This window comes from Topomyia yanbarensis, chromosome 3, assembly GCF_030247195.1.
Source record: "Topomyia yanbarensis strain Yona2022 chromosome 3, ASM3024719v1, whole genome shotgun sequence".
Classification (NCBI taxonomy): domain Eukaryota; kingdom Metazoa; phylum Arthropoda; class Insecta; order Diptera; family Culicidae; genus Topomyia; species Topomyia yanbarensis.
In genome coordinates, this window is record NC_080672.1 from 359,804,875 (window position 1) to 359,820,623 (window position 15,749).

Sequence of the window (15,749 nt, forward strand, 5' to 3'; positions counted from 1 at the left end):
ATTAAGAGTGTTTTCATGAACCGAGGGGTGGTTCAAACGACATAGTAATTTGAGATTGATTATATATTGGCTCTGTATGAACAATTTCTTCGTAACTGGCTCCAATCCGTGAAGGTCCAATTCACTTTGCGCGGAATACCCATATATAAGCTATTTTTGAGGCAAGCCAAAATTTGAGAGAAGGTAGCCCTAGACCCCCCATTCCTCGAAAAACTCTGCAATGATCGAATTAGCACTATAGTCAGACATTCTAGTTGAAATATATTTTTTTTCGAAATCATTTTCCACGGATTATCGAATCCCCGGATAATTGCGCCCGACTTGTAGTATTGAATTGTGGAACTTTAGATTCATGAACACTTGGGTTTACTGACGCTTTTTATTAAAGTTAGATAACAGTTGCCTTCGTTTTGTCCAATACTGTATAAAGAAGCGATACAAATGCCTTTGATGTTCGTTTTACAAACTGCTTACCTTTTAAGCATTTTTGAATCAGAGCACGTTTCTCAAAGATTTCATAGTTTTATCCTCAAGCAATTACCATTAATGTAATTCATCACACGAAGGGCAGAACAACACACAGGTATACAAATTGTATCACTGTGAATATGGCTTGGTGATGTAGTCCCGGTTAAAGTTACTCTAAATTAATATACGAGTAAAAGTGAGTAAAATTACTTGCAATCAAGTAACTTTAGTCCTTGAAACGACCAACACCATACTTTCGTAGACGACCGTCAGTGAGGCTCGATTCGGTGATAACACTGTCAATCTCGACGTCACACAATGAGATGTAAACGCGATACTCACACATAAAAATCTCATTATGTTGTCTAAGGTTATCAATACCATCGTGAAGCTTTATTTTTAATTTCGCAATACATTTTAAGCTGTACGCACACGAGGCGACAGGACACACGCCACAAAAAATATTGACCATGGATTTTGTTCTACCTATACCAACGCGGCAACAGCAACAGCGTTGGAATAGGTAGAACAAAATCTATAGTGAATATTTTTGTGGTGTGTGCCCTGTTGCCTCGTGGGCGAACAGCTTTACTGCAGAGAAACGGTAAGCAACCTCTCTTAGTAACTTGTTCAACATTTATTAGCTTCACTTTCAACCTAACGAAAACCATCCCTGGTCCCGAAGCTGCTTGAGGATAAAATGTCATGCTTGGGGAATTTGAAGGTGGGAAAGAATACAATTTTGCAAGAGATTATTTGACTTTAGGTGGCATTATTTCGGGTATCTTTATATCAATAATTAAGAGATGAATCGAGACCTGTAATATGGTAATTTAATACTTATTGTGAAGCAGATCTCGGCGCTTCATGATATTGTTTTTCGATTGCGCCCAAATGGTGCATAAAGAATTTTTCGAGGTGCAATACTTTGGAGGTGTATCCGGTTCGAAAATTCAGGATGACCCTAAAATTATTGGCACTTTACCGTATATCAAGTATACTGAGAAGACAATTTTATGAACTTTGAACTTGTTGGTGGATTGTTGATTAGGGTCGTCACAGCATTCCGGTTATATTCCAGACTGCACCCATTCATCTTTTTGCACAAGCAAGTGAAAGATGCTTTTATGATCCATTGCTGAATAAGTTTTTCACATATTCTTCGTTCCAGTTTCTATGAAAATATGTTGCATCCAGTCATATATCGAGTGTAGATAGTTGACCACATTGTTTCTTTATTCAGACTTGTTTTTCAAATTATATCCTCTATGATTTCTGTCTCTTCCTTCATATTCTGCAATTTTCACTTTGCGTCTGGCTTTAGGCCCGTGCATACATAAACTCTCCTGAAATTACCCAAATGATCCTAAAATGGATGTCGAATACGATTCGTCATCAAAGACTCTGAGTTCCCATTTAACATCAAACATATTGAACTTGGTTCGACCGTATCCGATCTTCTTTCGGATCAAAGATAGTCCGCCAAGTATTCTAATATTCCGTGAGACGCAGACATATTCAGCTGTGTCCGATATTTCGAAAGTTCGCTTAAATTAGCTCTGAATTGAGATATTTTGTCTAAAGCACGTTACTAGCGACAAGACTTTTATGAAGAACTAACACGTTTACATACCTGCGCACAAAGTTGAGATCGATGGTGGAGTTATCGATTCGAACGTGACATTCATCTACTGAAGAACGGGATTGACATTTCAAAGACCCCTTGCACAAACGTACCGGACGGGACAAAATGGTGCCGCGCTTCAAACTAATGTCGGTTGATCTTTGGCGAAACTGCTTTGCGTCTTCTACGACGGTTGCTTGTCCGCGCGGCATGCGTACAGTATTGCATTAATTACAAGTAAATGGGTCTCGCAACAATAATTTATTTCTCTTCTGAGAGGCGCTCAATTTTCTCACTTTACTACCCATGACCACATTTCCGTTCCTCTTGTTTCTTTGAAAATGAGAAAACGATCATAAAAAAGTTTGCAATGATTCTCGCTATTTTTGTTGAAATTTAAAATCTTTGTCTTGTTCATTGTTTATTCTGGACTAACAGGACCGTAGCGTAACCTTCTGGTGTCTTTGGTAGAATCTCAGTTATATGCTTTTTCGCTGTCTACTTTGGCTTTTTTAACTGCAAAATTGCAAGAGATGCTAACATTATTTCCAAGTGATCGTCGCTTATAATTATTGCAAGAGATTTCTGTTTTGGGTGTACAAGTCCAAGGGAATATATTTACCAACTTTCTTGAAAGTATAAAAATTAGTATTTTGTCTTCGGCAAAGTGGTAGAGCAAGTTTTTGCAAACAACTTTGCTGAAGACACAAAGTCATCATCATTATTGCTTGTTGTTTTTGAATGACCCCTTAAAGGCCGATTCGTTAATGTAGATTTTCAATAAATCACGTTCGGTAGGTTCCGTGAAATGGTTCGAATTATTAAAACTTTCTATATTACATGCTTGGTTAATTTCGTGTATTTTCGAAGTATTAATTTAAAAAAAAAATGGTATTTCAAATAGCGATTGTTTGAAACGGCTGGGTTCACGTCAATAGTGTCTTCGAAATACTTTTCGAAAAGAGCAAGGGTTGTCATTTGCGGTGATGAGTTAAGTGATTCATCCTCCTAAAAGTGAGATTTCCCAATTATTTTTTTTGCATGACGAAATGAGCTAACGTCTTTAGCAAAGTTGTAGAAATTGCTTTCACAAATATCTTTGCTAAATACACTATACTGCCCATAAAATCATAAGAGTCCCATATTGAAAAATAGCATGCCGAGAAAAACGCTGTTTAAGATTTACATTTTCGTTGATCCTTATGGCTGGGACAACCATGTTTTGGTATTTTTTCGATATTTTCTAAACAAACCTGGTAATTATGTTTGTGCATATTGATTCAGTGGTGATACAGAATACAATCCAACCGATAAATCACTTTCGACAAAAATCCAAATGGAACTCTTATGCTTTTATGGGCAGTATAGTATCAATAAATCTTGACTTTGTAATGCTCTTTTAAACTCAAATTTGTTCCATTTCCTTAGACGAAAAAAATCAAGTCAAAAAAGGGAAAGAAAGAGACACAGTCGTGTTTTTACTGTATTCATAGTTTGATTGTATCGGAAGAGCTAAAATAAAAAATATGCCTTTTTATAAACGAATCGCACATGGGTGTGGCTTACACGACCATTAATTTTACCGACTTTTCCCAAATAAGATTTGTCTGTATCATCACACCATTCACAGCTCTGGAGTAGGACTATACAACAGAACGTTCGGAGCTTCGACAAGTCTGGATTGTTCATTACTATGGATACCGTAAACCGGGGTGACATTGATCAATTTTCAAAGTAATCATTACATATTTTCAGACGCAACGAATGTTTTCCAAGTTTAATATTTTTAAACCATGTACTGATGTATGAATAAGAACAAGATTGGATAATTTTACCTAAAATTGTCCGCTTACAGCTATTTTTCCAAAAATAATTTCAAGTTGAAGTCCGTTTTCGTGTTCCGGGGTAACTTTGATAGCCTGCACGTTCACCCACATTAAGTTTTTGATGTCAATGTTTTTCATTCAAATGTTTGTTTAAACTAATTCTGGAAAGATACTCATTGTTAAAGCGATGTCAATTGGTATTGTACAAAGTATTGCAGTGTACTGTAAAATTCGAGTAACAAAAATTCGTATAATTTGTGTCCAACTAGAACAAAAGATTATGAAAACCTTTAAAATATTTAAAATTGGATTATTTCATTGCTTTATCAATGTGCAAAGTTTCATCCATTTTAACACGTTGGAATATTGAACAATAAAAAAAATGTTGCGAATTTTAGCTTAAAATAATTTGAAATAATTGCCAACTAGTTTCACAAAAAAATGCATTTAAACTTAACAAACTCTTAAAACTAGATTTGGCACATCTCAATCTAAAGGGTAAAAACTCGCGTGTAAATTATTACTCTTGCTCAAATCTGAGATTTATTTGTTTTATAAAAATAGACACTTTACGAAGCTTCGTAAAAATAAGGTAAAATCAATTTTCGGTTTTTTTGTAGTTTTTGTACCCAAAAACCGAACAATATACTTAAAAAGTATAACAAATCAGTATTTTATAAGTTTAGAGAAAAAATCATTTCAAATTAAAATGATTCGGTAGACTATTCTGGTTTAATAAGCGATCTACGAAAAAAGTCACCCCGATGATCAAAGTCACCCCGGTTTACGGTACATCAATTAAGCTGACGGGATTTAAATTTTTTTTCAGCCGAATTTGGTTCAAAATTCAGTCGTAGAGCTAGTTGCGGAAATCAGAATGAAATCCATTTCAAAGGCTAGAAAATGATAATCTAGGGAACATGTTCGACCATTTTCCATTGCCAGCAACTATATGAACGTTTAACGATTTGAGATTTGTAAAAAAGCCGAAAAAATGACATTAATACTATCTCTCAGTAGCACGTCAACATGCAACGTATAAATTCATAGTCTAAAGTATATTCTACTTCACTCTGGTTGTGTATCAGTGTGTCGTGTAACAGAAGGTATGTGAGACTTTAGAAATACTTTCAGACATTTTAAAAGAGAACAGTTCGCCTTAATATACTGAACCTCTGGCTTCTTTCGTTTGAATATTATATATACTTTTTTTTACTAAAAATAAACTTTTTAAAAATAATAGAAAAATATCTTTTTTACCATTTTTGGTAATCTATTCTTCAAAATATGATATTTCATATGACAGCAATGGTATCCAATGGTAATTGCCCTAATCAAACTTAATACTATTTAATGAAGTTATATTTTTATGTAGGTAAATGCTCTCATAACTTTGACACGGAACAAGTTTAGTAGTTGGCGTATAAAAACAAATTGTGCACCGTAAAATAATCTTCAAGTTATCCAAAGAGTACTTTAGTGTAAAATAAAAACTACAAAAATTATAGAAATGAATCCGGTTTTTAAAGAACACCCTAAAGCTTACATTTACTTTATCGAAGGCAATCAAGCCCTATCTCGAACCGTTAAAAAGTTCCATTGCAAATCTTGCTAAAATCAGAACCACCATAGCTTCTGTTTAAACGAAAAGAAGGGTCTTGCAAAGCACAAAAACTTTACTAATAATAAGGTGGGCGCAGCGTAGTTGGTAAATCGATTGCCTTGTAGGCAGCGCACCTGGGTTCGAGTCTCGACCCCGCACATAGGGTTAGGAATTATTCATAAGCGATTTTTCTAACCCGAAGAGGCAAATGACCTTAAGGTTAAAACTTCTATAATTGAAATAATAAAAAAACTTTACTAAACATATTGTTAAATAAAGTTAAAATATCAGCTAAATTTACTTTCTGGGCAACTGCATTGTTACGAGTGGAGGAGAACCAATCGATCACCTTAATAAATACTGTTACAAATTGGAGAGCATTTTATTAAACCATCAAGGAGGATAAATGTTTTTTTTTCAATGGCACTGTAGTGGCGAGAATGAGGTGGTATTCTTTTCTTGATTACCATGCAACCCGGATCTGCCCAATCTCAGACCACGCTGTGTACTTATGGCAATCAGATTCCCACGTACTTAACGTACGTGTTAACAATCAGGCTGTTAGTTGGGTAAATAATCTTTCATCTACCATCTCCTTCGCTGTTAACTTTGTCCGCCCTCTCTGTCTCTGATAGGTTAATTCACTTTCCTGTTAAAAACATTCCCCCTTAGTGTTTATACAACTCAATTAGTCCTTCTTGCATATCTATCTGTATGTTTAAGTAAAATTAGTCTAAAAATTGCTCCCCTCTTAGATTTAAAAGATTAACAAAAATCTAATTTCAAGTGATATAAAATTAAAAACCTCTAAACTTTTCAATTAATACTCTGTTCAACAAACTCAAAAAATATCAAACTTATTCGGTTGTTTCAAAATCTCACTAAAATGTCAAACCGGATATTCGGGATAATCAGGCAAAGCTACTTGGATGAGCTTGTGCCAACAGCTGACGTCAAGGTTTCACTTTCTTTTTAGCAAGAAATCTCATGCCTACCATTCACCTGCGAAGCGGTTCGCTTTTCCCAAAATACATCCTACTTTAAGGAAACGTGCTATTCTTGGCAATCCTGACGACTAACGTCACGCCAGGCAAGGCCAACTTGAATTTGATTCCCAGATACTAGATATGAGACACGGTAACCATGGCAAAGGCAATCCGGAAAAAAAGTGTTGGATTTTTCCCCTAATCGCCGCCAGCACTTGACATTTATGTGTCCCATCGGCACGATAAAGCAACGGTGGGCAGCCGCCCACCACCACCGACAACGCGGTGCGAAAATTTATTAATTTTGGATTTCATTTTTCCAATCTACTTCCGCAGTAAACGATTCGCTCCTTTTTTCAGTCCCTGCGTTGTCATAGCTCGGTTGCTCTTCCGCCGGCCGGCTGGGTGTGCCGTAGCTTCCGTTGAGTTTAGCAAAGACTCGTTTGACATCATCGCATGCCGCCCCGCCACAATCGTGTTGGTTCGGTTTTTTTTTCGTCAGGTAGTTCTCATTATTTTTAATGAGCAAGAATTTTGCTCGCACTGCTTTCGCCCTTATCTTCAGCGGACTCCTTGATAACGATCGTAATTGGCTTGTAACGCCAGCTTCTTCCACGTATTTACATTATTGTACAGATTAGTCTAATAATGGTTGCTCTGAACACGGCTTAATCTAGCACTTCGATACCTGGGACACCCGACAGGTTCTGTTTACATGTGTTTTAATATTTGCTTTGATTACACTGTACATAATTCAAATCCTCTAGCCTACCTTACCTACTAGACAAATCCTTTACCCAAGTTGGTTTTTGTGTCTGTGAGTGTTTTCAAATCCTGTCACATTGCATACGAAGATCCTTCGCATTGAAACTTTATATACTTACACAGTGTTTGGTTCCATTCTGGTACACAAATCCCCTGCCCTCTTCCCCCCTCCGGACGCTTTACATTTTACAGAGGTTATTACCAACTTCATGACCCGATGTGTTCTACCGCCATGGACAGTCTCCTCTCAGTAGCAAAACAGAAGACCGGAAATATAGTAATAAAATTTGGCATATACTGGCACTGCTGGCTTCTATCATACTTGCCAGCTATAGCGTAGACAGATAGATAGATAGATAGACTGGATGGAACATCCCGCTCGCCCGACGACGAGTAGTAGTGGTATCCTTCGCATGGCACTCCAACAGGTGGTGGTTTTTTTGACAAAGTCCGTTCGAATCCCACTCGTCTTACTGTTGATGGCCATAAATGGATCCCATGCACAAATGTGCTGGCCGTTTTTTTTTGCTTCCGGGGTTGAACTATCGTCATCATCATCATCATCATCATCATCAGCATCTGCGGGGAAAGGGAGAGACAGAGGACAAAAAGAGCAATATGAAAGACAGCTTCTGCTGGAGATGATACCAATAGGAGGTACTTTAGAATGAGTGGATTCCACATACATACTGAACTTAGTAAAGAGAGGTATAAAGTTGGCTGGGGTTTGGGAAGTGGTTTGGAGATCTTGTTTTTCATGAACTGTCGGACTGTTTTGTCAGGTTTTTGGGGCTAGGGCTCAAAGTGTTATTGAATTATGTGACTGGTACTGTTCAATTCATTTTTGGATCTTTCCGATTAGTACTGGGTGGTTTGAACAAAGATGAAGTGTCAAGTCGAAATTATGATTTTAAACTCATCATTTTGCTTGATCGATTTTGTTGTCCATTTTTGGCAAGTTGATGGCTAAGATAATTCAAATTCAAATCTTTCGTATCTTTTAGTCATCAATGTATTCGAGAATAGAAATCAATTCAATCAATAAAGTAGAACTGTGTGGCAGGGAGAAATTTTTTTTATTTATTTCTTGTTAAGGCAATCATTCTTGGTGAATCCACCCTTTGTGCGAGAAGAGCAAAAATACATAATTATTTTCATGGTTTGCGTTTCAACAGAATCAGACACCAATCTAGAGCCAAGAGAAGTTTCCCTTTATGCTGAACAAAGTTGCTTGAGATTCTAGTAGAATATGTTCTGTTACTTTCGTCGAATTATAAAAAATGAAATAAAATATATATAAAAAATCGACTTAATCCACCTAGCAGTGAGATGTGAAATTTCTTACTGTTCAACACAAGATCGGGGAGCAGAACAAAAAAAAATAATAAAGCGTTGTATACAACACAAGACCGCAGTTACATTGAAAATGCAGTATTATTAACCCTTAAAGGAGCAAATCAATTTTTTCCATTATATATTCGTCCTAATAAGGACAGTTTGTTAAAAACTATGTTTTGGGATTAGGGACGAGAATCCTTTGAAGCAATTCGAACCTTTCCGGCGATTCGTTTCTGCTGCATACACACAGACGAACATTCCTCTTTCGCAGCTCATGTCAAATGAGCACTATGTAACACAATGCGATCTCTTTTATCAACTTTTTGGTGCAGATGGAAGACCATCCTTTTGTGCGACAGATAAAATTATTTTCATCATTATTTTTGGTGTGTCTTTCGCTTAGTGGCAGGGTTGCCACATTCACTGAATTCCTTAAAGCTTTTGAAAAAACCATCGGGTTGGCAGATTATTTTGAAGAATATTTGCATATATTATGACTCACTGGTAATGGTACAGAATTACCAAGCACAAACTTAATACAATTTAATAAAAGGAATTTTCTAATTGAATTCTTTTTCAATTATCCTAATAAGGACGGTTTGCTAATAACTGTTTCGGGATACGTAACGAAAAGCCTATGGAACGATTTGAGCCTTGCCTGCACGGCTGATACGCACGGCATAAACCAGAAATTTGCCATCTCGCTTCTGTTCTACCATTGTCGTTTGTAGCTAGGGTTCGTCGCGGTGCGGATGTGGGCGGTAAATGGATAGTCCGCACCGCAACCGCAAGGAAATAATAAAACCGCACCGCTTACCGCAACCGCACTGCATTTACCGCACCGCACCGCGCGGTTATGCGGTAAATGCGGTAAAATTCTGTAGTTTTGAAGTGTGTTGAAAAATTATTCATTTTTTTTGTATAACCATATATAATGAAATAACATTAACTTTAACGGACTCCTCAGAATGTAACATTTATTAAACTTTGCAAGTTTTATTTATAAAATGCCGTACATTTTGTGATAAATACTTTCGAAACAAGGTAAATATTAGCATAGCACTGAAGTCCTGAAATGTAGCTGTATTTCATCATTATACATACAAAAACGTTCTTCCGCAGCAATTAATAGGAAAACTTTTAATTTAATTATCAGAAATCGTTCTACACATATCATAACAGGAATCCATCCCATTTCAACCGGTACAGAGTTGTTGAAGGACATTTGAAAAACTGCAAAAGTTGTATGATTTACAGCATACAGAGGAAATGTTATTACAAATTGGGGATTTTAGGAACAAAATATCTCAAAACACTTACTTTATATTTTTCAAGAAATTGATGTATTCTTATTCAAATACTAAGATTGCTCCCTCAAAATTGTATGAGTTGTAATTTTCTAATAGCTAGTTCGAAAGTTCTACCTTTTTATGTATTATTTATAATATTTTTCCATAATACCAATGGCAAAAATTTCAATTGAAGTTGGTAGGCGTCAAAAATTGTCCAAACTGTGCAAAACTTGGCAATTGGGCTAACTTTGACACTTGTCATAATATGAAGGGAGGCTGTGAGAAACACGAAAAAAAATCGAAATACCCTAACTTCGAAAGCTTTAATTTCAAAAAGTTACGAAATACTCGCACTGAAAAATATTAGTTGTTAATTTGGTAGAAAATATTACCCGTTGGATGAACAATGGACGTATATGAAAAATGTATGTAGAAGGAGTCTTAAAAACGGACTGTAGAAAAATTCATTGCGAATTTACACAGAAACCCAAAGAGATAGAAATACGATGTTGAAGAACGAATGATAAGGTTATCAGCCTAATTTGGACCCCTTCTTATTTTGGACGCTTTTCAAACATTTGTTTCCCTTACTGCTGATTCCTCCAAATTCGTTTGGTTTAATGATGATAATTACATTCTTTGGGTTGTTTTTAAGTCTTAAGACTTTTTTAAGTTCATCTTTAAGCTCTCCAAATTAATCAAAATTCACAGTTGAGAAAACGTCATCGTAAACGATTCATAATTCCACGATTGCCAAGAGGAATCGGGAGAAATGATGCATTTTTAAATTGGATTTGACAGTACCATTCAATTGTTTTTCAATGATTGAATTGTGCATTTTATATATTTGGAAAGGTTCGCTTGTAAAGTGTTCAAAATATGTCGTAAAAATGATAATGCCAAATTATATTGGACACAGCTTATAGATTTTATTTCTTAGTAACAGGTTGTTTTATCATGTTATAATAAACAAAATGTAAAAAATCAAGTAGCGATAGGTCGAATACAGATTATATTCGGATTTCTTTTCAAATCATTGTCAAATCCATGGAAATTAGAGCAATTAAATGTTTATTATGTTTCACTATTGTAAGGTAATAAGTGGCGTCGTTATTAACACTCGGAATACCAAGGGGGTAAAAAGTTACGCGGACTACCAAGGGGGTCTAAAAAATGGGAACGCTTTCTTTGACCGGTCATATCTCAGCCGTTACATAATCGATTTTAAATCTGTCTTCACCAATAGAAAGATATGCCTTTTGTGAATACGTCAAATTAAAAAATAGAAGAATAGAGTTGTCTACCATAAGTTACAGTAAAAAGAGTATAACAAAGTCAGTGAGAAAAAAATGGGAACGCTTCTTTGACTTGCCATATCTTAGCTGTTTGCTCACCAATTTTAATTCTTTCTTCACTATTGGATAGGTAAATCTTTTATAAAAACAGTGAACAAAGAATGATGGAAAACAAATTTGTATATCTGAAGTAATTGTAAAAACAGTAATTGAGAGTCAGTACAGACGAAATGAGTTTTTCTGTTCAAACAATCGTATCACGACCGTTTGTCAACCAATTTCAATTTTCCTTACACCAATGCAATCCTTAGAGCTTCTAGACTTGTAATATATGCAATAAATAGTAGATTTGCAAAAATTACAATACTTTTTCGAGTTTTTAGGAGATAGGATTCTTACAATGTACGTGGCATACGGTTGATTGAAATTCTTTGCGACTTGTTAGTTTTACGGTTTGAAAATTACCTGTTTACTCAATAGTTCTACATATTATACATGGATATTATTATATCAAAATGTTTGTGCCAACGTGGAGAAACACAATATTGTTGGTAAGTTACTAAATAATAGAGTGTATTAGGACGATTCAGTAAATACGAAGAAGTTCAGAATTTTAAAATATTCGTCATATAACTTTAAATTTGAAGCGATGACCTATACATTTTAATACACCAATCGATTGTAATTGATGGCGGCTACAATTTCTGAAAAAAACACATTTTTATATTTTCTCAAAAAATAGCCAAAAGTACGTAGAAGTACAGAAATTTCATTTAGTTGGCAAATAACGTCGAATTCAAAGTGATGACCTATACCTTTTTATATACCAATCGATTATAATTGGTTTTGGTTACAATTTCTGGAAGAACGATTTTTATATTTTCTCAAAAATAGACAAAAGTACGTAGAACTACAGTAATTTTATTTAGTTGACAAATAACTTCAAGTATTCAAAGCTATCACCTATGCAATTTATACACCAATCGATTGTAATTGATGGCGGCTATAATTTTTGAAAGAACACATTTTCATATTTTCTCAAAAAATAGACAAAATACGTAGAAGTACGGAAATTTGATTTAGTTGGCAAATAAGGTCAAATTCAAAGTGATGACCTACACTTTTATATATACCAATCGATTGTAATTGATTTCGGCTACAATTGTTGCAAGATAAACTTTTTATATTTTCTTTAAAAACACTACAAAAATAAGTAGAAGTACAGAAATTTCGTTTGATTGGCAAATAACTGCAAATTAAAAGGGATGACCTACACCTACCTACCTACACCAAGCTATTGTAATTGATGGCGGCTACAATTTCTAATAGAACAATTTTATTTTCTCAAAAAATAGCCAAAAATACGTAGAAGTGCAGTTATGTGCCAAACAGACGAAATTTCTGTCCTTCTACGTATTTTTGTCGTTTTTTGGGAAAATATGAAAAGTTTATCTTGCAACAATTGTAGCCGAAATCAATTACAATCGATTGGTATATATAAAAATGTAGGCCATCACTTTGAATTTGACCTTATTTGCAACTACATCAAATTTCCGTACTTCAACGTATTTTGTCTATTTTTTGAGAAAATATAAAAATGTGTTTTTTCAGAAATTGTAGCCGCCATCAATTACAATCGATTGGTGTATTAAAATGTATAGGTCATCGCTTCAAATTTAAAGTTATATGCCGAATATTTTAAAATTCTGAACTTCTTCGTATTTACTGAATCGTCCTAATACACTCTATTATTTAGTAACTTACATACAATATTGTGTTTTTCCACGTTTGTGCAAACATTTTGATATAATAATATCCATGTATAATATGTAGAACTATTGAGTAAACAGGTAATTTTCAAACCGTAAAACTAACAAGTCGCAAAGAATTTCAATCAACCGTATGCCACGTACATTGTAAGAATCCTATCTCCTAAAAACTCGAAAAAGTATAGTAATTTTTGAAAATCTACTATTTATTGCATATATTACAAGTCTAGAAGCTCTAAGGATTGCATTGGTGTAAGGAAAATTGAAATTGGTTGACAAACGGTCGTGATACGATTGTTTGAACAGAAAAACTCATTTCGTCTGTACTGACTCTCAATTACTGTTTTTACAATTACTTCAGATATACAAATTTGTTTTCCATCATTCTTTCTTCACTGTTTTTATAAAAAAATTACCTATCCAATGGTGAAGAAAGAATTAAAATTGGTGAGCAAACAGCTAAGATATGGCAAGTCAAAGAAGCGTTCCCATTTTTTTCTCACTGACTTTGTTATACTCTTTTTACTGTAGCTTACGGTAGACAACTCTGTTCGCCTAGTTTTTTAATTCGACGTGTTCACAAAAGACATACCTTTCTACTGGTGAAGACAGATTTAAAATCGATTATGTAACGGCTGAGATATGACCGGTCAAAGTAAGCGTTCTCATTTTTTTGCCCCCTTGGTATTCCGAGTGTTAAATGGTAAAAGTAGAAGAATTAGAATTCACTTTTTAATGCAGGCTGCAGACTTTATCAATTATTTTTTAAGTGCGGTTGCGGTAAAACCGCGCTGTAAAAGCTCATTTCCCGCACCGCATCCGCGAGAAAAAGTGTCTCACCGCACCGCAGTTTTTGCGGTGCGGGTGCGGTAAATACCGCGCGGTTGCGGTAATTACCGCAACCGCGACGAACCCTATTTGTAGCTGCAAACAAAATCCTTCCAGTGCACACAGACAACGGTTCCCCTTCCGTAGCGATAATCCAACTAGTTCTGCCAGCAGAGAAGGCATGGCAATGAAGGAATTCGGTCAAAAACATTCCTTTTATATCATGTCAGGAAATGTGTAAGACGCTTATGAAAGTCGAAATGAGGTCCGTGCTAAGGAAAATCTTGAGCAAATTTGTGAAAATTGTATATGTTTTCCCTATTTATTGCATATTTACGGATTTTTCAATAGTGTGCTAATAAAATACACAGATAAATTTAATAACAATTTTTTACTGGCAATTTTCAGAATCGATTGGTGTTAGAATCATGAAAATCCATCAATAATTAACAAAACCTAAGCGAAAACTTTGTTTTCTTACATTTTCCCAATGTTTTTACAATAATACGGATTTTTTCAATAGTGTACAGTTAAAATACCAATTTATAGTTACATCCAATTTTTAAGTTGTACTTCTCTGAATCTATTAGTATTTAAATGAAGCAAATCCATTAACAATTAACAGCGTTACAATCGTATAAAATTATGCCACATTTTCGTGACGCAGTTTGAAGTCAGATTTTAGTTTTACACCTAGCCACAGCCCCATACAGTAGAGTAAAGCATTTTCAATGCTAAAATGGCAAAAGTTTGGGGCCCAAGGAAATTTTTGAAAAAATTGGAACGGGGCTTTACCGATTAAAACCATAGCTTGTATAGGGAACTAGGGGTGCCTCATAGGAAAGATATCAATAAAAATCTTTTTAATTTTCGTATAAAGTCTTACATAAAATGCTTTTTATGTCGAATAAGGAATCTATGTATTTTTTTAGCTCAATCTGACATCATTAAGGGCGATTATTTCATAATATTCCAAAAAATTCAAAGGGGAAATTTCAACATTCCAAATGCTATTTTGTAAAATTTCACAAAACTTTGGTTTCTAACTATCAAATCCCGTTCGAAGATTTTTTCAAAAATTTCCCAACAATAATTTAATTGGAACCCTAAATCCCTGCCCTCGTTTGAATTGAATTGCTCCCATAAAATCCAGTTCTTTAAAAGATTCGATGGTCAAAAGTTTTTCCAAATCCAAAGAAAGACTTTTTTTTTACAACTAGAATGAACCTTTTTTGAATGAAATCTTTTTTCACCTTTTTTCATCAATTCTTTTCTGTTTGTTTTTCTTTTGCAGATTTTACCGTTTTGCTTTGATCTCGACGGTTTATGCATTTTGAAACCATGTCATTACAATAAAATTTTTGATCTTCGAGATACTTCTTGATAGTCCTTGTGTGTGTATTAACCACCCTAACTCCCACTAGCTGGTAGTGATTTACAGAAAAAAAGATGTTTGCATGTATTTTAACATATCCATGCAAATAACTTGGTTCAAGGATTTAGGTAGGTATCAGCTCATTTGACTTTCCGATGACCCATTTCGTGTACAGTGCCAGACATGTTCCGAGGTCATCGTTCCATCAACTAGCCCCGCCTTACTGTAATGTTTGTATCAAATCGATTATAACATTACAATAAGACTTTCGATTCCTTACATGAGGTAAGAAATCGACGCGTATTTAGTGTATTTATTCGATTTTTGTATATATAAATTAGAATATGTCTGTAGAAAAATATACCAGTTTTTCTATTTCCTTCCTCATCTCCTACTTACGCGAGTGACTGATACTTGCTTATCCATTTTTCGTCTCATTCCAAACCTTCTCCAGATATCTTCAAAATCTCCAGCTTCTTTTTCACGCATCAAACAGCTCGAGCAATCCTTTCTCTTTCTCACAATTGCAGGTACAGAGCAATCCCTCCCTCAGTTTCCGCTGGTTTATTCAAAACCAGTT

At 34.9% G+C, this 15,749-nt stretch overlaps 1 protein-coding gene across 1 annotated transcript in view; it reads right to left on the reverse strand.

Moving 5' to 3' along the window:
• Positions 1-5,252: 5,252 nt before the first annotated feature.
• Positions 5,253-15,749, reverse strand: part of LOC131692132 (5-hydroxytryptamine receptor-like) — a 589,846-nt gene continuing 579,349 nt past the window's right edge. The window contains exon 12 of the mRNA XM_058979004.1: positions 5,253-7,851. The gene's annotated coding sequence lies outside the window, so the exon portion shown is untranslated. The remainder of the gene's footprint in view (positions 7,852-15,749) is intronic.